Genomic DNA, 23,312 nt, shown 5'->3' with positions numbered 1-23,312 from the left:
AGCACCCACTGCTATGTTTTAGCACATTCAATATAACACTCTTAATACTAAAACATTGTTTCAAAACCTCATAGCAATATAACCAATAAATGCGAGATACAATAATACCATTAATATGCTTACCTCCTATTATAAGGAAGAGTAGCGTGAACAAAAGAGAAGGACTGTTCTGTAGAGATCTGCAAAGGATGGACCACATAGCTCTGCCCAGCTTGATTGTGGTGGTCTCAGTGTGATCGGCCCAGGGTTTTTATACAATTTTCGTCCCATTGAAAGCAATGGGAAACCCCAATTAGATCCAGTCATCAATCTATATTGACAGTCCTTATCTCTTGGCAAACAGTAATCTCTAAAGAATTCAACCAACTCCTCAGACTCAATTAAAGTCATATGCCAACAAATCAACAACATTTAATAAATCAACACTAGCCCATGTTCTCATCCACTCATTCTTGGCCCCCCTCCTTCATCTGAAAAGTTAGGTGAAGCAGAGTTCACAAAATCCCTGCAACCTTGATTCACTACTTAATATGGGTGCATTATAAAAAGGAGTGGTGTTTTAAATATATGCAACACCAATATAAGAAAAGTGGTGTTTTTTGAATATATGCAACACCAATAGTTATATCATAATATAGCAGTTATAGTTATAATGATTATAATTGATTACATGAACTTGGCTTTCAAAAATATATTCCCTCATGTCATCTCACTCTCAAATTAATTCCATTCTTTCCTTACAGGTGTGTGTTTAGCAGGTATTATAGGGAACTTCAATCTTATATCTTTTTAATGTAGAGTTTTCTCCTTATGGAAAACCTAACTATTTTACTGAGCTGTAAAGCTGTAATGTTTTTCTCCTATGGGCCCCTGGTAGCTTGAACTTAATTGACATCCAGATGACCCTGTATTTTTCAGCTATACACATACTGGCTAAAACCAGCTTGCTGAAGACACCACTTTTCTTGCCAAGTTTAATAGTGATTAATGTTCCCTAGAACTTTCCTTACACCTGTATCTTACATGCTTGTTCCGCCCGGCAACTAACTATCTTAGGTGCTAAGACCATCCGTTCTAACTCCCTATTTTTGCAGTCCGGCCCGATACTATAAGCCTTCTGATAAAGAAATTCCGGCTTCTTCCCACCGAAGAGGCCTTCCAGCAGCTAATATTAATTTCTCCAAGGGCAGGCTGATAGAGAGTTCAAGAAGACAGGTCACATAGAGTTTACTCTCCTAAAACCTATCTCCTGCTTTTATTCTTCATTATTTATTCAATCCTTTTATTTTGTATTTTAAACACAACATATTTTTATGCTGCGTCTTTTAACTTCAGAGTCAAACTAGTACATTACTTCTTATAGCGTATGGCTGCTAACCTTATTACTTTCTGCTAGCAGCAGTATATCAGCAATTTTACAATAGGTTCTTATTCAATTTTTCTGCTCTCTATTTGTGGTGTATCTTCTGACAATGCTTATTTGTCTTAAGTTATAGTCTGCTTTTACTCTAGGTTGTTCTTACTCACCTACTTATTTTAAAACTGAATTACAAACAGAAACCTACTCAAAGCGAGGTCTTTTAATCCTTTTCTGTTTTTCTCTTTCCCTTAAGAATACTCCTAACTCCTTTTCCCTTTATATTCAGAAGTTATAATTCTTGAATGTAAGCACACAGTAATTCTTTTCATTGAATTAGGACTCCGTTTTTAACTATGCTCATCTTGATAGAAAACAGCTTCAGGTATGCTATCATATTAAGCAAACTGAATCATATGATCTTATACATAAAAATTGTTCATAGTATTTCATACTAACAATAATTATCACTACCTATAATTATATGTTACCACAACAATCTATACCATTTAAAGCAAACATATTAACATACATCTATTAGTACAGCATTATTCTGTATTCAAGCTGAAAAGTCTTAACAGAGATTTCAGCACTAAATTCTGGGAATCGTGCCAATTTTAATAAGAGACTGCTCAAGGCCGGCCAGTGTATCAAGTTGTACCAGATTCTGTTTTTCGGTCTTACAGAGAGAGCACTTTACAGTATTTGTTACAGACTAAAGATTATTCAAACATTACAAATGGTTACAGCACATATCATCTCATTAATACATTTCATTTTTAAATCATCTAGTCCATGTCCAATGTTTCAGCTCGTTCCCAGCAGGACTCCACTTCTGTCTTGGGTTCAGCTCGGGTCGGCTCTGCAAACACCACAATACCTATTTTGCTCTACATTATTAGTGGGCAGACTTAATACAACTGAATCTGAATCAATCGAGGAGCCGTGAACTCTAGCCACTGAAATTCTTCATGCAAAGGAATCCAATTTCTTACTACACATAATAACTGGTTCGGGGTCAGCCGTGACAGATCCCCCTTCAGGTTCCTCGAGAGACTCAGATTCAAACACCGGCTCCTGCTCCTCATAAAGAACACGAACAGAGGAAAGCCGAGGTGCAGTATAACAACATGTTTTTTTTTTTAATTCTCATTATTCTTGTTATATTAAATATTTCAAACAGTTTCCAGAATCCCTGCTGCTTCATGAAATGGATGTTTGTCATTCCCTGCTCATAAATATATGTCTGTCTATACAGTAGGGTCTGCTGGAAAAGTATTTAAATATCATCCTATGTAAATGAATCCCTATAAATCACGGGTCATAAGGAACCTGTTCAGCAATTTCCAATGCTTATGCTATGGGTTCTTGCTTATTTATTTTATTTTATATTATAATTTTTAAATGTATTTTTATTATTATTATTATTCTCTTGGAAATCAGCTCGTAACAGAGAAAAAAGCGCTTGCTTCTCCTTCAATGACCTGTTTCATCGTTTGATTATTTATTCACAAGGTCTCTATTGAAATATGAGTGCAAGTTTTTCTTTGTCTTATTACAAGCAGATATATCTGTTAAAATGAATATATCGCCGAGACTTAAAGAATAAACTTCCACATTTCTTGATGTTATTTTATCAATTGATGTTACAAAAACCCATAGTTGTTAATCAATTATATATAATCACTAAAACCAAGACAGGCTAAAAGTTATTTTTTCAAACGTATAACATTTCATTGCTTGCAATAGCATACCTATTAACTTCTTCCACTATACCTGCACCTAAAGAGTTAAAGTGGCTCTCAGCTGACTTGTTTATCAGTGTTGTCATGGTTTCCAAGCAAGGTTCACTCCTTTCAGTTCTGGTTACAGACTTACAAAAGTTAGTATATATTTAAGACACAAAGACCAAGCTTCTTATCTTTTCCATTTGTCAAAAACACCCAGAGCACATCAAAACTGAATTTAAGAAAGTGTTAAAAGAAAAAAAATATTCATTGTACTTTTTTTCAATAGTTCTGCAATACAAAAGCTGCCTTCTGTGTTTCAAAAGCAAAGTGTATATTAACACACTTTCTCAATAAACAGTCATAAGCATTTTGTACTTTCCAAACTGCTCTCTTAAATCCCTATCATTCTCATTGCATGGTTTTGCTTTACCTGTCAAGTCAAGACAACAATTCTGTTACATTCCTTTTGCAAAAACAAAACACAAAAGCTTTAGTTTTATTTTAACGATGTAACCAGTAAAATAATCACATTTATAATATAAAAGTTTTTTTACTTTCATTACTGTTCAAATGTATTATTACTAATTATTTATTTTTAAGTTTTATTCTTATTTTTGTTTTTTCCAATTCATGTAATAAAATAAGACGAAACCATGCTAGGCTTTACTTATAACCATTACAGAATTACTAGTAAACTGCAATAACATTTTTCTTTTTAAATTGTTATAAACAGAATTACATTTATTTAATGTATACTCTAGAGTTAAATAGTATACTGTATACTTTCTTTTCCTTAATCATTGTCAAATGAATAAAGTCTTTGATTTTGCATGCAGTCTGTAATTCAAATATGTATTTGATTCTTAAAAACTCATTCATGAAAATATTTAATGAAATATTTCCAGGTGCAATTCTTACTTTGTTCCTTTTGGTTTCTGAATGTGTTGTAGGCAGGGCAAACATCTTCTGCAGATCTCCACAGTTTCAGCATGCAGTTCAGTCCACCATTAATCTCGCAACTGATGCAAAGTTCCCTTAAGTGCACTATGCAAGGCACCTGCTCCTTGATGAGCTGCCAGTACTATGGCTTGTCGGCTTGCTTTAGGGGGTACTATCCTTTTGCTTGTTTTAAACAGTCGGTATAGAATTCCCTTGTTCCAACTGGTATCTGTCCCCGTCCGGGGGGAACTCAGACAACAGCTGGCTATCAGCTAGCAAATTGATCAGTTTTGCTGCTGATGCTGATGACCTTGTACTGCTCCTTGCGCTAATTCATCAGCGCGATTATTTCCCACTATAGTTACTTCTTTCCCCTTCTGGTGACCTGCTGCATGCTGAACACTGATCCTATTGCTCCTCAATGTTTCAATCTCTTTCCATATATTGGCATGCGCTATGGGCTTACCCTTATGGTCAGAGTAACCATTCTCTTTCCATGTTAGAGAGTGAATATTGAATTCTTGGGTGCAGTAACTTGAGTCTGTAATCAATAATATGGTCTCACTGGGCGTCCCCAAACTTTGAGCCATTTGTAATCCCTTCAATAGGGCTTTAGCTTCTGCTACTTAAGCGGATCGACCTGATACCACTTCAGAGTGGTGTTACGTTTCCTCATAAATTCCATTCCGATTTCTTCCGACGGATATCCCTATTCCACAAACTGGAATGGATCCATCTGAGAAGATTAACCAGTCAGGCACAAACGGCTGTCCTGCTGGGGCAGTTCATTCCTCCCATTTTTCAAACGGGGGAAGGTGAAGGAATTTACTTCTGAGGTTAGAGGCTAGCTCGGAGACGGTAGTGAAGATTATTCTAGGGTCTGCTAGCAAAGTGACCCATCTATCCCACCGTAATTTAAGCGCTTTCGTGTTTATCAGTGATCCCTTTGTTAGGGTAGCTAGTCCTGGGGTATCACTGAAAACTTCAATAAGATCATCCTGAGCTAGGTTGAATAAGGACGGTGCTACTCTAACAAGAGCGGTTAGCATCCTTTTTTCATAACAAAACTGCTGTTCTGTGAGGTGAAATTGAAACCCCAATTCTTTATTGGCATTTCATCCCCTTTATTTTTCACCTCTACTGCAGCTTGTTCACCAATATGGAAGTAGGCTTCCAAGGACTTACCACTGACTCGAGTGGTAATATCCTGCGCTTCTTGTATTAACGTCTTAAGCTGCGTTAGCCTAAGTTCGTCTTCTTCTGTCCACGAGACCCCTATTCCCTCAGCGTTACCGTGGGAAATCTTTCGATACAACGGGGCTGCCAGGACTGAGTATCCTGTTACAGTGTTTCTCGCATAATTAAACAACCCCATCACGGCTTGGAGTTGCTTTATTGTTTTTGGGGAAGAAATACTGCTAACTTTTTCTTTAAAGGCTGTACTCAGCTTCATACCCTGATGCTTAATCTAATTTAATTTAATTCTAATTTATTTATTTATTTATTTATTTTATTTAAATGTATTAAATTATTTAATGTAATATAATTATTTGTTTCTGTATCATTATCTTTATTAATTCCAATATTTCAAATAATCTTCCACCTTCTATGTCTTTCACTCTATGTTATTTTAGGTCTGCTCTCTGTGCATTCCCGATCTCTGGGCTCTCCAAGACCCCCTCCTTATACTCACAAGCTGGTGCAGTCTGTGAGCTCTCTCTCTCTCTCCCTGCAGGTTACCGCCCCTCTGGGTGAACTAAACATTCCTCACTTGCATTACAAGCAGAGGCTGTATCAATGCTGCTAACACTGCTTCACTTAAATTTTTTAACTGAATTCAGCATTCCTTCTCTAGGACTACATGAATCATAGCAAGTGAAATGCATGTAACAAACTGGTTGCAGTTACATCCATTCCTCACTTCTAACTTTACCTTTTTTTTTTTTTTAAATCCAATCGTAACTTTCTTCCTGAATTATTAAACCGCTTGCATCAGACAGGGCTCTAACCACACCTCCTCCATGTAAGAGGTTTTCATTATTATTTATTTCTTGGCAGACATTAGCTGTAACAGCCAATAAATTATACATTGGTTGTCTAACGTATTCAGCGCTCTAAGTTTTTCAGAGTTTGTTACTTTCTGTGCTCGTATCCCTTTAGGACCTGATGATCGCAAGTCGGTGCTCTCTCCTCTCTGCTAGTTGCAGCTTCCCAAGGCAGATTTACTGAGTTTTCTCTTGCAGTTTTTTTTTCATCAGATTTATTCCTTTGCTTGCTTAACTTATTTTTCTTTCTTTCTTTGGACACATTAAGGCAAGTAACAGCTTACTTTCACATACTCGTTTTTTGTTAGCAGTTTCTTCCCCCATTTCTGACTCAGAGGAGGAAAGTTGAGACTCCATCTCATCCTGTTCCCCCCTATCCGAAGCGCTTTCCAGATTATCATCAATATTAATTTCTCTGTCTATAGTCTGAGACAATCTGTTTATAACTGCATAAACCCTTTCTTCCACAAAATTATTTCAAGGAGTTTTTCTATGAATCTCCCCGTAGATGCCATTTAGAGTAGCCCGTTTTTACTATTTATAATAGCCCGTTCAACGCCCTCTTTTGCTAGACTTTATTTTACCGGAAGATTTGTGCACAAGTGAGGTTGCCGCATCTGGGGTTGCGTCACAACGTCGGGTTTCCGGAGTTTAAATACCCATACGCAATTCACTTTACAAAATTACGTGATGGAATTAAAATGTTTAAACTATTTCAGTAACGTGTTTCAAAATGTTAAACAATTTTAATTATTATTGGTCGATTGTATTTATTAGTGTTTTCTAGATTAGGTTTATTTTGCGGACCGTTTATTTCGCTCGAGCCCCACGTTGGGCGCCAACTGTCACGTTTTCACTTTTCACGTTCTCTTTTATTATATTATTCGCTCTGCACACACTCTTAACTCAGGGGAGACGTTAAGGAGGACAGAGATGTTTAAAACTCCTAGTGGTTTATGTTCGAGCACTGGACGAGCGGTGTGTCCTTAAAACCTTTTTATTTAATCAAGAAAATCACTCAGACTCATTTATTCAAAGTTTTACGAATCAGAGCAACATCAGCGCTCCTTCGTTTTATTAAAATGCCTTTAATATTGGTTTAGTAGTTTGCGCATACTACCAAAACCCGAAAACATGTAACAATAATTAGCAATCCTAAGTTTATTACAAGCTTCAGCATTTAATACTTCAATAACATAATACAATTATATGTATTCAGTGCAGCCCTCAGGCTGGTTAAGCACAAAGCCTACAAGCACCCACTGCTATGTTTTAGCACATTCAATATAACACTCTTAATACTAAAACATTGTTTCAAAACCTCATAGCAATATAACCAATAAATGCGAGATACAATAATACCATTAATATGCTTACCTCCTATTATAAGGAAGAGTAGCGTGAACAAAAGAGAAGGACTGTTCTGTAGAGATCTGCAAAGGATGGACCACATAGCTCTGCCCAGCTTGATTGTGGTGGTCTCAGTGTGATCGGCCCAGGGTTTTTATACAATTTTCGTCCCATTGAAAGCAATGGGAAACCCCAATTAGATCCAGTCATCAATCTATATTGACAGTCCTTATCTCTTGGCAAACAGTAATCTCTAAAGAATTCAACCAACTCCTCAGACTCAATTAAAGTCATATGCCAACAAATCAACAACATTTAATAAATCAACACTAGCCCATGTTCTCATCCACTCATTCTTGGCCCCCCTCCTTCATCTGAAAAGTTAGGTGAAGCAGAGTTCACAAAATCCCTGCAACCTTGATTCACTACTTAATATGGGTGCATTATAAAAAGGAGTGGTGTTTTAAATATATGCAACACCAATATAAGAAAAGTGGTGTTTTTTGAATATATGCAACACCAATAGTTATATCATAATATAGCAGTTATAGTTATAATGATTATAATTGATTACATGAACTTGGCTTTCAAAAATATATTCCCTCATGTCATCTCACTCTCAAATTAATTCCATTCTTTCCTTACAGGTGTGTGTTTAGCAGGTATTATAGGGAACTTCAATCTTATATCTTTTTAATGTAGAGTTTTCTCCTTATGGAAAACCTAACTATTTTACTGAGCTGTAAAGCTGTAATGTTTTTCTCCTATGGGCCCCTGGTAGCTTGAACTTAATTGACATCCAGATGACCCTGTATTTTTCAGCTATACACATACTGGCTAAAACCAGCTTGCTGAAGACACCACTTTTCTTGCCAAGTTTAATAGTGATTAATGTTCCCTAGAACTTTCCTTACACCTGTATCTTACATGCTTGTTCCGCCCGGCAACTAACTATCTTAGGTGCTAAGACCATCCGTTCTAACTCCCTATTTTTGCAGTCCGGCCCGATACTATAAGCCTTCTGATAAAGAAATTCCGGCTTCTTCCCACCGAAGAGGCCTTCCAGCAGCTAATATTAATTTCTCCAAGGGCAGGCTGATAGAGAGTTCAAGAAGACAGGTCACATAGAGTTTACTCTCCTAAAACCTATCTCCTGCTTTTATTCTTCATTATTTATTCAATCCTTTTATTTTGTATTTTAAACACAACATATTTTTATGCTGCGTCTTTTAACTTCAGAGTCAAACTAGTACATTACTTCTTATAGCGTATGGCTGCTAACCTTATTACTTTCTGCTAGCAGCAGTATATCAGCAATTTTACAATAGGTTCTTATTCAATTTTTCTGCTCTCTATTTGTGGTGTATCTTCTGACAATGCTTATTTGTCTTAAGTTATAGTCTGCTTTTACTCTAGGTTGTTCTTACTCACCTACTTATTTTAAAACTGAATTACAAACAGAAACCTACTCAAAGCGAGGTCTTTTAATCCTTTTCTGTTTTTCTCTTTCCCTTAAGAATACTCCTAACTCCTTTTCCCTTTATATTCAGAAGTTATAATTCTTGAATGTAAGCACACAGTAATTCTTTTCATTGAATTAGGACTCCGTTTTTAACTATGCTCATCTTGATAGAAAACAGCTTCAGGTATGCTATCATATTAAGCAAACTGAATCATATGATCTTATACATAAAAATTGTTCATAGTATTTCATACTAACAATAATTATCACTACCTATAATTATATGTTACCACAACAATCTATACCATTTAAAGCAAACATATTAACATACATCTATTAGTACAGCATTATTCTGTATTCAAGCTGAAAAGTCTTAACAGAGATTTCAGCACTAAATTCTGGGAATCGTGCCAATTTTAATAAGAGACTGCTCAAGGCCGGCCAGTGTATCAAGTTGTACCAGATTCTGTTTTTCGGTCTTACAGAGAGAGCACTTTACAGTATTTGTTACAGACTAAAGATTATTCAAACATTACAAATGGTTACAGCACATATCATCTCATTAATACATTTCATTTTTAAATCATCTAGTCCATGTCCAATGTTTCAGCTCGTTCCCAGCAGGACTCCACTTCTGTCTTGGGTTCAGCTCGGGTCGGCTCTGCAAACACCACAATACCTATTTTGCTCTACATTATTAGTGGGCAGACTTAATACAACTGAATCTGAATCAATCGAGGAGCCGTGAACTCTAGCCACTGAAATTCTTCATGCAAAGGAATCCAATTTCTTACTACACATAATAACTGGTTCGGGGTCAGCCGTGACAAGAAGCTTATCCAAAGAGTCAAAATTGATCTGAGTCAATTTAGCATCATTAACAAACCCAGGGCACTGGGAGTTATTGTTGTCTATATTAGTGGAGTTGTCATTTATCGGGGGCCTATCTGTAGAAATTTCATCAATCAGAGCCCTGATTGACGGTAAACTATACGCGTTATAATTTAAATCATTTAATAGTTTGTCTAGATAGTCAAAATTCTCGAAACCATTTAAATTTTGGGGGTGAACAGGGGGCGGTCTGACATTGTGGGCTGTAGACATACTATGTGTATGGGAACTTGTTGAAGGATCAGAATTTAAGGTATTTTTAGGAACGAATATAGAATTAACCACAGAATTTGACACAGTATGACTCGGATCAATTGAAACCTTTTAATTTTTTTGAACACCATTCACAGCATCATCATTGTCTGAATCATCAACAGTAATTTCAATGTGTTTCCTTTTACATGTTTTTTTGCGATGTGGTTCCATTGTAGCTCTACAAATACACTGTTATTGTTTTAAGAAACCCAGCGTTTTCAATAGGGTAATTAATGTTTGTATATTCTGAGCCACTTCTGGGTCAGAAACTAGGGCCCTTATAGCAGGATGTCTGTAAATGATCTGCTCTATAGTCAGATGTACATGTTTCAATAGCTCAGCTCTGTGATACCTAGCAGTAGTTGAAGTTGAGGGGAGCGTAGGTTTTAGCCTTTGTGATACTTTGGAGACTGTGGGGGTGCCTCTTGATTGTAGCGAAGTATGAAACCTTTCGGAAAATTTACGCGGCCTTTTAGACTTTGGGTCTCTGCTGAAGGAAGTGTCGTCCTCTGAAGATTCACTTTCCACAAGAAGTGTACGTCTAGTGGGCCGTTCTAAATGAAAATATGCCAAAATATACAATCAGACCAAAAATACCTTAACAGATGTTTGAAATATTTAACATACTTTAAAAAAAAAGCTTCATTTTAAATACACTTACTTTTGAGAGGTCTTTTTGCAGATTTTTGAGGTTTATTGGGAGGCTCCAAGGGGGTATGCGCATGTATAACCTGGCCCTCCTCCGATGTACAGGCAACGTCGTTGCTGCTGGGGAAAGTGGTCTCCAGACCTCGTCCCCCTTCTTCGTGGCCGGCCACCGTACTCCCTGTGGAGGTACGGGCAGCAGAGGCAACTCCTGCTTCTCTGCTCCGGGCGGTGGTGGAGGCAGAGGCAGCTCCAGCTCCTCTGCTCCTGGCGGTGGTGGAGGCAGAGGCAGCTCCAGCTCCTCTGCTCCTGGCGGTGGTGGAGGCAGAGGCAGCTCCAGCTCCTCTGCTCCTAGTGGAGGAAGCGGTGGAGGTGGCGGAGGCAGAGGCAGCTCCTCTGCTCCTGGCGGCGCTGGCTCCCTCCGCTGTGGCGGCTGGGCTGGTGCGCGCCGTGCTGCCTTCATCAGCATGAATAGAGGCTGCTGGGGAACACCAGCCTCCTGCCCCTCTCCCCCCAAAAAATTTTCAGGGGGTTGAGCCTGTAACTCCTCCCCTTCCGGCTCTTGGGGCTGAACCAGCAGGCATTTTCCCTCTGCTGGTGGCTTGGGTCCCAGGGCTGTGGAAGCCCCGACTTGCCTCCCTTTGGGCTGTGGACGCACCGACTCCTCCCTTTTGGGCTGTGGATGCACCGACTCCTCCCTTTTGGGCTGTGGACCCCCTGACTCCTCCCTGTTGGGCTGTGGACGCCCCGACTCCTCCCTGTTGGGCTGTGGACGCCCCGACTCCTCCCTGTTGGGCTGTGGATGACCCCAACTCCTCCCTTTTGGGCTGTGGACGTTCGGGATCCCCCCACTCAGGCGTAGGACGTTCGGGCTCCTCCCACTCAGACGTAGGACGTTCGGGCTCCTCCCACTCAGGCGTAGGACGTTCGGGCTCCTCCCACTCAGGCGTAGGACATTCGGGCTCCTCCCACTCAGGCGTAGGACATTCTGGCTCCTTCCGCTTGGGCTGTGGACGCTCAGGCTCCTCCCATTTGGGCTGTGGACGCTCAGGCTCCTCCCATTTGGGCTGTGGACGCTCAGGCTCCTCCCATTTGGGCTGTGGACGGTCAGGCTCCTCCCGCTCGGGCTGTGGACGCTCAGGCTCCTCCCGCTTGGGCTGTGGACGCTCAGGCTCCTCCCCATAACTGCGGAAGGGACAGTGGGCGAACAGGTGATCCTGGTCGCAGAGGAGGCACCCCGGCGATGGCTTGTTACATCGCCGTGGATGCCTGGCCCTTAGGCGGCACTCCTCCTCCCTGTCCTTCACCTCTTTATCTGTCTCTGCCTCCCGCTTGGGCTGTGGAGGCAAAACCAGCAGGCATTCTTCCTCTGCTGGTGGAGACGGGGACAGCAGGCATTCTTCCTCTGCTGGTGGACCTGCTACCTGGGCTGCTGTTCCACTTATAATTGCCTCCAGGTAGCTGAGGACCAACCCCACACCTTCCTCCCAGGTGCTTACGGTCTGTACCCTTGCATAAGCCTCCCATCGCTCTCTGTCCATCAAGCACAGGAACCGGACGGCTACTGGTATAGACTGGGCCTCCAGCCCAGCATTTTCCAGGATCCAGTTCCGCACTTTGATGGCGTCTTCTGCCATTGCCCCTTTTTTTTTAATTATTTTTCCAAAAGAGCGGTTCCTGCTCTGGCCTGAGTCCTGGAGGTGCTGTAGATCCCACGCAGGACACCACGTGTCACAAAGACGGCCGGAGTGGGTGACGTCAGACCAGATGCAGGAAATAAACAGACAGAGACTTGGGGTTTTGGTGAGGCTGAGCGCGTGATCGCACTCAGCATTTAATAAACAGAACAGAAAATAAAAGGTTTGAAACAAAACAGGGCATGGCACTTCACGCCAAAATAAATAGACAAACAAAACGGACTACACAGACAAACGGTGCACGGAGACAAACAAACACGGTGAGTACAAACACTTATATTTACGATCTTATTTTACGTTTCTCCTTCTCTCTCTCACCCGTTCTCCACTCTCGAACACCCAACCCTGAGTGAAAGAAACGTGCATCTATATATACTGTTGTGCTGGGATTCAATTACTAATTAATTATTCACTTGAACCCCAGCACGTGAATTAATTCTGTGCAACCCCGTGCTCACATATTACATTTAACCAGCACGTGAAGTGATTTGTGCTCTCCTCGTGCATAAATACAAATCTACACTTTTTAAATCACACGTGAAACACAGACCCGTTTATATCCCGTGTACCAATGACTATACACCGACATTTACACACAACACGTAACATACAACACACAACACGCAAAATACACACAGGGGCGGGCACTTTGCCACACAAGCAAAAAAAAAAACGGTTACGTTGCATCACAGACATGCAACACATTGTTCGTTTATAAACAGAAATTAAACTTCGTATCAAACATTTTTTACACAGAGTTAAAACAGCATTTAAACATTAAACATAGGACCTACCATTTAGAACCTCATTGTTGTGGGTTGATTCTCCATCCATTTATAGTTGAAGTGGGTCTTTACGGGATAAGGTTCTTGAGAGGAATCGTCCTTTCCAGAAGTGTAATACATAGCTCTGTACGGGGACGATTTATACTCTCAAGATCAGCGGTAAATGCCTTTGTAACCACACGGGGTCCGGATCAGGCTGGATCAGGGGAGATAAACACGACACCTGAACGGTACCTAGACTAGATGGCGCTTCAAATCTACCCACCCCACATCTCTAAAGCAGTTATTCCAAAACCACCCGTCATATTCTTGATATTATGCTGAAATTATGTTTTATTATGCTTAAATCACGTTTTTTTATGGGCTTAGTTTTTTTCTATACTCAGTATTACATGCAAAAAATATTCTCATTCGTTTTGTAAACGATTTTATACAATCTGTTTTATAACACGAATCATTTTAGATACACATAAAGGAGCATTACAACAGGATCGGGTCAATATTCACCTTTTTAAAAAAAAAAACATAACGTTGTACTATGTTCACACATGGTTTTAAATCTACAACATTAAAAGCGCGTTAATGATTTGCACCATCGTCAGAATAGTTTGACCGTGTATGAGAAGCTACTGGAGATTATCCTGATGGGAGGCTATTAAAAAACGGGCAATGATAAAACACTTAAATAGGTTCTCTTATTTTATTTGCAATATAACACAGATTTTTCTCTTATTTTATTTTCTAATCGTTATGCCCCAAACTATATCCCGTTTGCAATACCATGAGGCTTATTGCCCATAGCAGACTAAATGACGCCGCGGTGATCACCGATCCATGTTTCTCAGCGGGGTGCCTTCCTCTAACATACGCTATCTGTACTTTTAATACACAGCGGCACCAAGCTGAGCCTAACGTGTAAAATTGAATAAAAAATATTTATCCCCTATAGGTATCTATCTATCTATCTATCTATCTATCTATATATATATATATATATATATATATATATATATATATATTGTAAAAGGTTCACCCTCACTTGGGTTCGTTGCCCCTTTAAGAATAGACCCAGCACACAGAAGTGGATTTTTTTCAGCGCGTTTGCGCAATTTTTTTAATAAACAGAAACAAAACAAATACAAAAATCAAATAAACACCTAGCTCTTCTGGAGCACTAACTCGACTTTCAGGAACACCCTGACTAACGCGGGACAGCTCAGCTGTTTACCCGTCTTCACAAACACACTGGTTTCACACAGCACTTACTTTTTCCCTCATTTGGCTACTCGGAGACAGCGCACCTACTGCCTCCTTCCACTCAGCAGCCCTGAGCAGACTGCCTGCTCTCTATTTAAACCCCCGCACCTGGGCTTAATTTCCAATAACGCCCAGGTGCGGATGATAATTAACAATAACACAATTAAACAAATCAATTAGAAAATTAAATAAAACAACAAAGCAATACAAAACGGTGCATTCTCACAAGTTTTTTCTTTGCAGGGAGGTTTTAACCCCCTCCCTGCCGTCTCTCACAACCCGCTATATTACATATCCCCCCCCTTGTCTTTCCAAGACACCGGCCATGAGACGGCCACCTCCTCCCCTAAAACACAACCACCCACCCTCGAGTCCATAAATGTCAATTTTCGCCCTCCTCCACGGGCGAACTCGAGGGTGGATCGGTCCACGTCCTGGGTCAGCCAGGTAGGGACCGCGCACCGGTGACGAGGGACCCCACCGGTTTGTCAGGGGCGACTGGCACGACAACCGGGGCACTGGAGGCTGCAGTAGCGGGCAGAGGTCTGCAGCTGGGACCCAGTGCAGCGACGTCCGGTCAGCAAGGGGGAGCGACGTAGCGACCAGGGGGAGCGTACGCGACGTCTGGGAGCAGCACAGCGACGTCTTAATGTCCGGGAGGAGCGGAGCAGGGGACCAGGTGCAGAACTGTGCCCGATCCTGCCGACTCCTGGGCTCCAGGTCAAGTGAAGGGAGGTCCAGGCTAACCGACAGGGTGTCCAGGAGCAAGGGGTGAGGGACTGGACGCAGCGACACCGGACTGGACCGTAGGGGTGGTGGTCGGGGCTGTGGTGGAGGTACGCTTGTCACCTCCTCCCTAGGCTCCGGAAGCGGCAGCTCCTCCCCTCTGGGCTCTGGCAGCGGCAGCTCCTCCCCTCTGGGCTCTGGCAGCGGCAGCTCCTCCCCTCTGGGCTCTGGCAGCGGCAGCTCCTCCCCTCTGGGCTCTGGCAGCGGCAGCTCCTCCCCTCTGGGCTCTGGAAGCGGCGGCTCCTCCCCTCTGGGCTCTGGCAGCGGCAGCTCCTCCCCTCTGGGCTCTGGAAGCGGCGGCTCCTCCCCTCTGGGCTCTGGCAGCGGCGGCTCCTCCCCTCTGGGCTCCGGCAGCGGCAGCTCCTCCCCCTCTGGCTCTCGGGACGGTAGCTCCACCCCCTCTGGCTCTCGGGACGGCAGCTCCCACTTTTGTAGCAGCCGCTCCAGTTCCGTTGGCTCCCGCTCTTGTATTCTCAACGGGGCCCCGCCCAGCTCCTGTCTCTGCCTCTCCATCTTCTTAATCTGCTCCACCTGAGCAGCGGTGTTTTTATTGAACATCTCAATTAATTCTTTAAAATCCATTTGGGTCTCCAGGGGCGCCCACAATCGCTGCCACCAAATGTAAAAGGTTCACCCTCACTTGGGTTCGTTGCCCCTTTAAGAATAGACCCAGCACACAGAAGTGGATTTTTTTCAGCGCGTTTGCGCAATTTTTTTAATAAACAGAAACAAAACAAATACAAAAATCAAATAAACACCTAGCTCTTCTGGAGCACTAACTCGACTTTCAGGAACACCCTGACTAACGCGGGACAGCTCAGCTGTTTACCCGTCTTCACAAACACACTGGTTTCACACAGCACTTACTTTTTCCCTCATTTGGCTACTCGGAGACAGCGCACCTACTGCCTCCTTCCACTCAGCAGCCCTGAGCAGACTGCCTGCTCTCTATTTAAACCCCCGCACCTGGGCTTAATTTCCAATAACGCCCAGGTGCGGATGATAATTAACAATAACACAATTAAACAAATCAATTAGAAAATTAAATAAAACAACAAAGCAATACAAAACGGTGCATTCTCACAAGTTTTTTCTTTGCAGGGAGGTTTTAACCCCCTCCCTGCCGTCTCTCACAACCCGCTATATTACAATATATATATATATATATATATATATATATATATATATATATATATATATATATATATATATATATATATATATATTCACATTGAGATAATATCGTGCTTTCCAACATCAGCAAACATACAGCCACCCAAAGTCTGATATGTTAAAGAACTAGACTCATGGGTGCCACGATTCTCACCTCACAAATGAATTTCGGTTTTTTCAGACACGCAAAATACCCTACAAAAACCGTAGCACTTATTCCTCAAGACATGATAAACTCTGATTTATTCATTTACATATGTGTTTAATTTTCCTTCATTTGTTTCCTGCAGAATCATTACATTTTGTTTTTATTCAGTTATATTCAATTCCATAAGTTTTACGGGTACAGTGCGAATAACCAAGCTTTGCAATAGCATATATTATACATGTTTGTTTGTTTATAGTTGAACGTAGGCTTAGTTAAATCTACTTTCTTTACGCGGTAATACAGGCGTAAAATGTTCATGCAATATATTTTAAATACGTCTTTCATTTGAGCATTTTTAATTTTACTAGCGTCAGGATAAAAATGCTCTCATTTTATCTTTTTAAAAAACAAGCAAACAAACAAACACAGACAACCAAACACGCTTAAACAGTTTTTATTTATAGAATTGATTCCAGGTTTTAATCTTAACAGAAATATGCACGCTCCTTAATATATATATTAAGTCTGTATATTCATTTGAAATAGTCATCGCAGTGTCTATCATTCTGAGACCAAACCTTTAGGCATTACAAATCACACATTTCAAAAGCCTTCTCTGCAGGGGACCTTCCTCTAACAAATAGGTATCGGTGCTTTTTAATACATCGAGACGCCAGGCTGTTCATAGCGGGTGGTTATGTGTCTGTGTGTGTCTGTGTCTGCGTGTGGGGCTGTCTCAGTGCCTGTGCTCATGTGCGCGCGCCTGTAAGTGTACCTATAGGAAGTTGTGCGCATGTTCGAAGCCCAAGGAACCGCCCCCTATTTAAGTCACAGAGCGAGTTAGCAGTCATTCTTCTGCTAAAGTTTGATGAGTGCGGTTGGCTGAAGTTGGCTGCAGTTGTCTGCGAGGGAGAGAATTCAGACTGTACTTAAGCGGTTGTCCTGTGGAGTTTTTTTAAAACGGTAAGAGAGAGAGAGCTTTTTCAGAAATTGTACTTTGGTAGATTTTTTTTTTTTATATAAATATTTAATTTAATATCTGTTTTATTTTGTGATACGCTGTTTTAAACTTTCTTTTTTATTAAGTGTGTGTGTGTGTGTGTGTGTGTGTATAAAATGAGATAATAGTGACAATATCTAAAAAATATAAATTATAAAAAGGGGTTATTACATCAGGATATGCAATGTGATTACTGGGTGTAATGTTAGTTTAAATGCTTTCAGGGAATTCTAACTGTAAAGCGTTTTGTCCGGGGAGTTTTGTATATAAAAAAAAATGAGATAACAGTGGCAATATCTAAAAAATATAAATTATAATGGGGTTATTACATCAGGATATGCAATGTGATTACTGTGTGTAATGTTTGTTTAAATGCTTTTAAATGGTGAATAAGGCGTTTTCTTTTTTTGGTTTTTCTTTTAGCTTTTAATAACTTCTTTTAAACTTTCTCCTTTTTCATTAAGTGTCATGTAAAAAAAAAAAAAAAAAAAAAAGACTTTAATGTTGTCTGCACAAAGCATAAGTTAACATAAGCATTAATGTTGTATGCACCAAGCAGAAGTTAACATAAGCATTTATAAAAACATGGGTACCCCCTATCCCCTGATTACATAAATAACATATTAAACACTGATTTTTGTACATATCTAATAAAAGACGTGCAATAAGTTTATAGGCAAATATAAGCCTATATTCAATAAGCATATCTGTCTTGTAACAACCATAAAATCCACGGCCCCCTCATTATATATTCATGAATTCATAAATCCACGCCCCTCATTATATATTCATAAATTCATACCTATAAGGTAAAAAAAGGTCAAAAGAGTCATAAATTAGACTTTTGACATAAGCTATAGTAATATTACTACTTACATTTACGCTTGCATTTAAAATAAATAAATAAATAATTAACCCACGGGTTTTAAACGTTCGGAAATAAAATGCAACACATGGAGACCACTGAAAAATAATAATACAGAAAAAAATAAAGCTGTTTCCGCCCGGTTTCGAACCGGGGACCTTTCGCGTGTGAGGCGAACGTGATAACCACTACACTACGGAAACTTCACGGAAGACAGCGCTCAAGCACTGAGCACAGCAAGTGCTACAGGTCGATGGCGATGTACGTGTTTAGTTCATTTTCTAAGTACAGGCGTATCATCACTTCAATAGTCTATTTTTCAATGGGAAGCCATATGTCTGTGTTTATCCCATATAGTTGTAATAGCGTTAATTTGCCGTTCAACTTTCAAATAGTTGAGTTTTAGATAAAACATACTGACTGAAAACAGTACGATGCAGAATAGGCAGTGTAGTGGTTATCACGGGCGCTTAACATACATACTTCCGACTTTTAAGAATGTGTTTGTTAACATTTATGTATTTAGCTTTTTCTATTTACAAAACTGCCCCTTTCGTCATAGTCACGCCCCCTTAGTGACTCTCCACGGTCTGTTTTTTATGTTTCTATTTTTTTTTTTTTTTTTTTTACGAAACACTTTTTTTTCAGTGAGGACAAGAGTATTCTTGCACAAACTGTTTTAGCAATAGAAATCGTCTATAAAAATGATATTCTGAAATGTACAAAAGCACAGGTCAAATAATAAATAGTTAAACTCAACGAATAATACTGTAAATATGGTACAGCGGGTAAGGATTACGTATATAGGTATAGATAAAAAAGCGAATATATACCATATCTGGTAAATAATTGTCAACTACATTTTGTGTGTAAAATATTTAAGGAAAGTTTTAAAAAAATAAAATAAAAAAAAATCTCCCCGTCGGGCAAAACATGGGCACCATGGGCATGTTCAGCCCATGCAAAACCCGCACTGGCCCAATTCGGGTACAGCAGAATACAGCCACCATAGCTGAGCCAATGCCGGTGTTCTGACCATCTGAGCATCCCCCTCCAAATGAGCATCCTGTAGCACAGATTATCAGACTAGTCTGATCATTTGCGCATCCTCCTCCAGATGAGCTACCTAAAGCGAACAATGTGAGGAAGCTCATTTGGAGAAAAAGACTGTTCCAAATGGGCTGCCCTGTGTTTGAATTGAAATGTACACGTTTTAACCCTCTAAATCCTGGGTAGCTCATTTGGATGAGAAGAAAAGACTGCTCCAAATGGGCCACCCTGTGCTTTAATTAAAATGTACAGGTTTTAACCCTCTAAATCCTGGGTAGCTCATTTGGAGGGGCAGCACAATTAAATTGATAATGGTGATGTGCATTTGGAAGTGCAATGTAGATGTGTCTAAGACAGAAAACAAGGCTCTGTGTGCAGCTTTAGATTGCAGTGTAGGTAGATCATAGACAACATCTTGAGGAACTTATTATTTATTTAGCTAATTACTGTTTTTGTGGCAGAAAAAGAACAACAGAAATCCACGTCTCGTTACACGGTCCACTATTCATACAGTAGCTTACTAACATATATAGTTTTTATTTAACACCATAAATAATACAAGCCCTTAATATATAATATAGCCCCGATACGTTTTATAGTGTAAGCGTGTACATGTTAATGTCCATTCCTGTGCTCACATACAAATTGTAGCAGTTCTACATTTGTCCAGATGCTTTGTTGATACCCAGTTTTAAAATAATAAGGACATCTAAGTATTTACGACCATGAAGAACGTTTTGACAGTTTTTAAGGCAACCCCAGCCTTAAACGATTTTGGTATTTATGTTTAAATAACTCCTACCCAAGAAAAAAAGTGCTGCCCCGTGTGAGGATCGAACTCACGACCTTCAGATTATGAGACTGACGCGCTACCTACTGCGCTAACGAGGCCTTGAAAATGTTTTCCGTTCCAGGATTGAGGAATGTGGGATCTATGCAATGCTAAAGGTTTCAAAGCAGGGATCTTGAGATTTGCTCAGACCCGAAGATCCTGCTATTTTTTATTAAGAAAAAAACACCTTTGCTGGCATTGGTGTGCTCTTCCTCTGGTGTGGCAGCTGGTCTTCATTGCAATGTTTTTCTGCAAGCAAGCAGAACATTGGCTAGATCCACCTTGAAGTCTAGATATTCCATAACATCTCTCTTTCTGTCGCTATGATACATTTACGCTTGCATTTTAAAAAAATAAATAAATAATTAACCCACGGGTTTTAAACGTTCGGAAATAAAATGCAACACATGGAGACCACTGAAAAATAATAATTCAGAAAAAAAAAAGCTGTTTCCGCCCGGTTTCGAACCGGGGACCTTTCGCGTGTGAGGCGAACGATAGGTTGCGGATGCAACCCCGGTTCCCTGAAAGAGAAAATAACCATCAAGGTATGGGACATTGCCGTCAGGCAGTAGGGATTGGCTGAGCTTTATGTCAAAGCTGCCGATAGGCCTCCGCGCAAGCTGCCGTGTAAGCCCGCCCCCCTGGGAGCTTACTATACGCAGCGCGCGGAGAGTCACTTCCTCTTTTGCCCTTCAGGCCGTGAAGGCCTCCAGAGCGACCTCGCGGCTTGATGGTTATTTTCTCTTTCAGGGAACCGGGGTTGCATCCTCAACCTATCGTTCCCTTTCAAGTCGAATATAACCATCAAGGTATGGGAACAGTGTACCCAAGCCGTCGCGAGGGAGGATTCTCGGCAGTAGGACAGACTTACGTCATAACGCAACTGCGTAGGCAGTACATCTACACATATGCGGAGCTGCGCCTCAGCGTCTATGCTCGCAATGACACCTGTCCCAAGGTGGAATAGTCACACCATATTGTCACCTACTCTAGACGTCCGCAACCTGAGGCGTCATAGAGTGCAACACAGATGCTCCAAATGACGGAGCAGAGGATTCCAGTACATTTAGCCTGTAAAACCTCATGAAAGTATGCAGCGTAGCCCAACTGGCTGCCGCGCAAATATCAGACACCGGCACCCCTCGAAAGAGGGCCCAGGATGTCGCCATACCCCTGGTAGAATGCGCCTTCAACTGCCCTGGTGGCGGAAGGCCTGCAGATTCATACGCTAATTTAATAGCATCTACTATCCAGTGGGAAAGGCGCTGTTTAGACAGCGGCTGACCCAAAGATCTAGAACCATGGCATATGAACAACTGTTCTGTCTGCCTCACAGTCCTTGTACGGTCAATATAACACCTCAATGCCCTCACAGGGCAGAGCATGTGTAACCGCTCTTCCTCTGGGGAAGAAAAAGGAGGAGGATGGAACGCCATCAACTCGACTGACTGGTTCATGTGGAACGGGGATATAACCTTTGGTAAAAAGGCCGGATTAGGGCGCATGGAGACCTTAGAACCGTCTCCTGCAAAATGAGTACAAGAAGGATGCACTGACAGTGCATGTAACTCGCTCACACGTTTTGCTGATACTACAGCCAGCAAAAACGCAGTCTTAATAGATAAGCTTCATATCCACCCTGTGGAGAGGCTCAAACAGTGCCTTGGCAAGGGCTTCTAGCACCACATCAAGGCTCCATGACGGTAAACTGGTCGTTCTTGGAGGCCGCAAGCGTCTTGCGCCTTTCTTAAACTGAGATGCCAAAAAATGGCAACCAGGTGATAACCCGTCAATGCGTACGTGGCAAGCCGAAATAGCGGCCAAATACACTTTAAGTGTAGAGGGAGACTTACCCTCGTCTAACAGCTTCTGCAGAAACTGTAATATCACTGCCATAGGGCAGGAGACCGGGTCATGGCCCTCAGCCAGACACCAACTCTGAAATAATTGCCACTTATACGTATATTGCGACCGAGTAGAGGGCGCTCTCGCACTCTGAATAGTGGATATAACCGCCGTCGAAAGCCCTAAGGCTGACAGGCGCTCCCGCTCAGGGGCCAAGCCCATAGCTGCATGAGCTTGGGGTTCGGATGCCATAGCCCTCCCTGGGCTTGGGATAACAGGTCCGCTCGCAGAGGGAGCTCCCTCGGGCGACCGTGCAACAACTGCACTAGACTCGGGAACCATATCCTCCGAGGCCACCGAGGAGCGATCAGAATCACTGTCGCTTGCTCTACCCTGACCTTCTCCAAGAAGGCGGGGAGCATCGAAATCGGTGGAAATGCGTACAGGAGCCCTGGCGGCCATTCGTGAGCCAGTGCATCGACTCCTAGGGGGCTGTCGAGGTCCTTCACCGAGAACCATAGGGGGCAGTGCGTGGTCTCTCGCGAAGCGAAGAGATCGACTTGCGCTGTGCCGAACCAGTCCCAAATGCGCTCTACCACCCGAGGGTGAAGACGCCATTCGCCCGCAAGAGGACCTCCTCTGGACAGGAGATCCGCTGCGTAATTGACTCTGACCGGCAGATGAACTGCACGCAGAGAGGCTAACCGCGGTTGAGCCCAGAGCAACAGCCGCGTTACCATCCAGTGAAGACCTGGGGACCGCAATCCGCCCTGGCGATTGATATACGCCACTACTGTGGTGTTGTCTGACCGCACTAACACGTGCTTGTCTAGAAGCACTGGCAAGAAGTGCCGAAGGGCGAGGTCCACTGCTCTGAGTTCCAGAGCGTTGATGTGGGCTGACCTCCAGGGTCCTGACCACACTCCACGGGTCCCTGTCCCGTTCCAGACTGCTCCCCAACCTTGGTTGGAAGCGTCGGTTGTGATAACTTCCCTTCGGAAGATGGGACCCAAGCGCACGCCCTGGCGGATGTTCGACTGAACTCTCCACCAGCGTAATGCTTCCCAGCAGGTTCGGGATACCCTCAGCCTGCGGTGCTTGTCTCTCCGCGGGTGCAACGCGAAGGCATTGAACCAGGCCTGCAGAGGTCTCTGGTGTAGTAAGCCCAAAGGAAGGACTTGCGAGGCGGCAGCCATC

At 41.9% G+C, this 23,312-nt stretch overlaps 1 long non-coding RNA gene and 2 other non-coding genes across 3 annotated transcripts; all 3 read right to left on the bottom strand.

Annotated features, from left to right (window-relative positions):
- Positions 1 to 393: 393 nt before the first annotated feature.
- On the bottom strand, positions 394 to 9,699 carry LOC131699432 (uncharacterized). Its single transcript, XR_009308140.1, has 2 exons — positions 7,449 to 9,699; positions 394 to 2,219 (listed from the first exon to the last, which is right to left on the bottom strand). It is a non-coding gene; the product is annotated as an uncharacterized LOC131699432 (long non-coding RNA).
- An 8,816-nt stretch (positions 9,700 to 18,515) lies between these two features.
- trnav-cac (transfer RNA valine (anticodon CAC)) lies at positions 18,516 to 18,588 on the bottom strand. Its single transcript has one exon. It is a non-coding gene; the product is annotated as a tRNA-Val (tRNA).
- A 1,665-nt stretch (positions 18,589 to 20,253) lies between these two features.
- On the bottom strand, positions 20,254 to 20,326 carry trnam-cau (transfer RNA methionine (anticodon CAU)). The gene has a single exon. It is a non-coding gene; the product is annotated as a tRNA-Met (tRNA).
- Positions 20,327 to 23,312: the final 2,986 nt, after the last annotated feature.

Source organism: Acipenser ruthenus, chromosome 22 (genome assembly GCF_902713425.1).
Source record: "Acipenser ruthenus chromosome 22, fAciRut3.2 maternal haplotype, whole genome shotgun sequence".
Lineage (NCBI taxonomy): Eukaryota > Metazoa > Chordata > Actinopteri > Acipenseriformes > Acipenseridae > Acipenser > Acipenser ruthenus.
The sequence above is the reverse complement of the archived record's forward strand: the minus strand, read 5'-3'. Positions and strand labels throughout refer to the sequence as shown.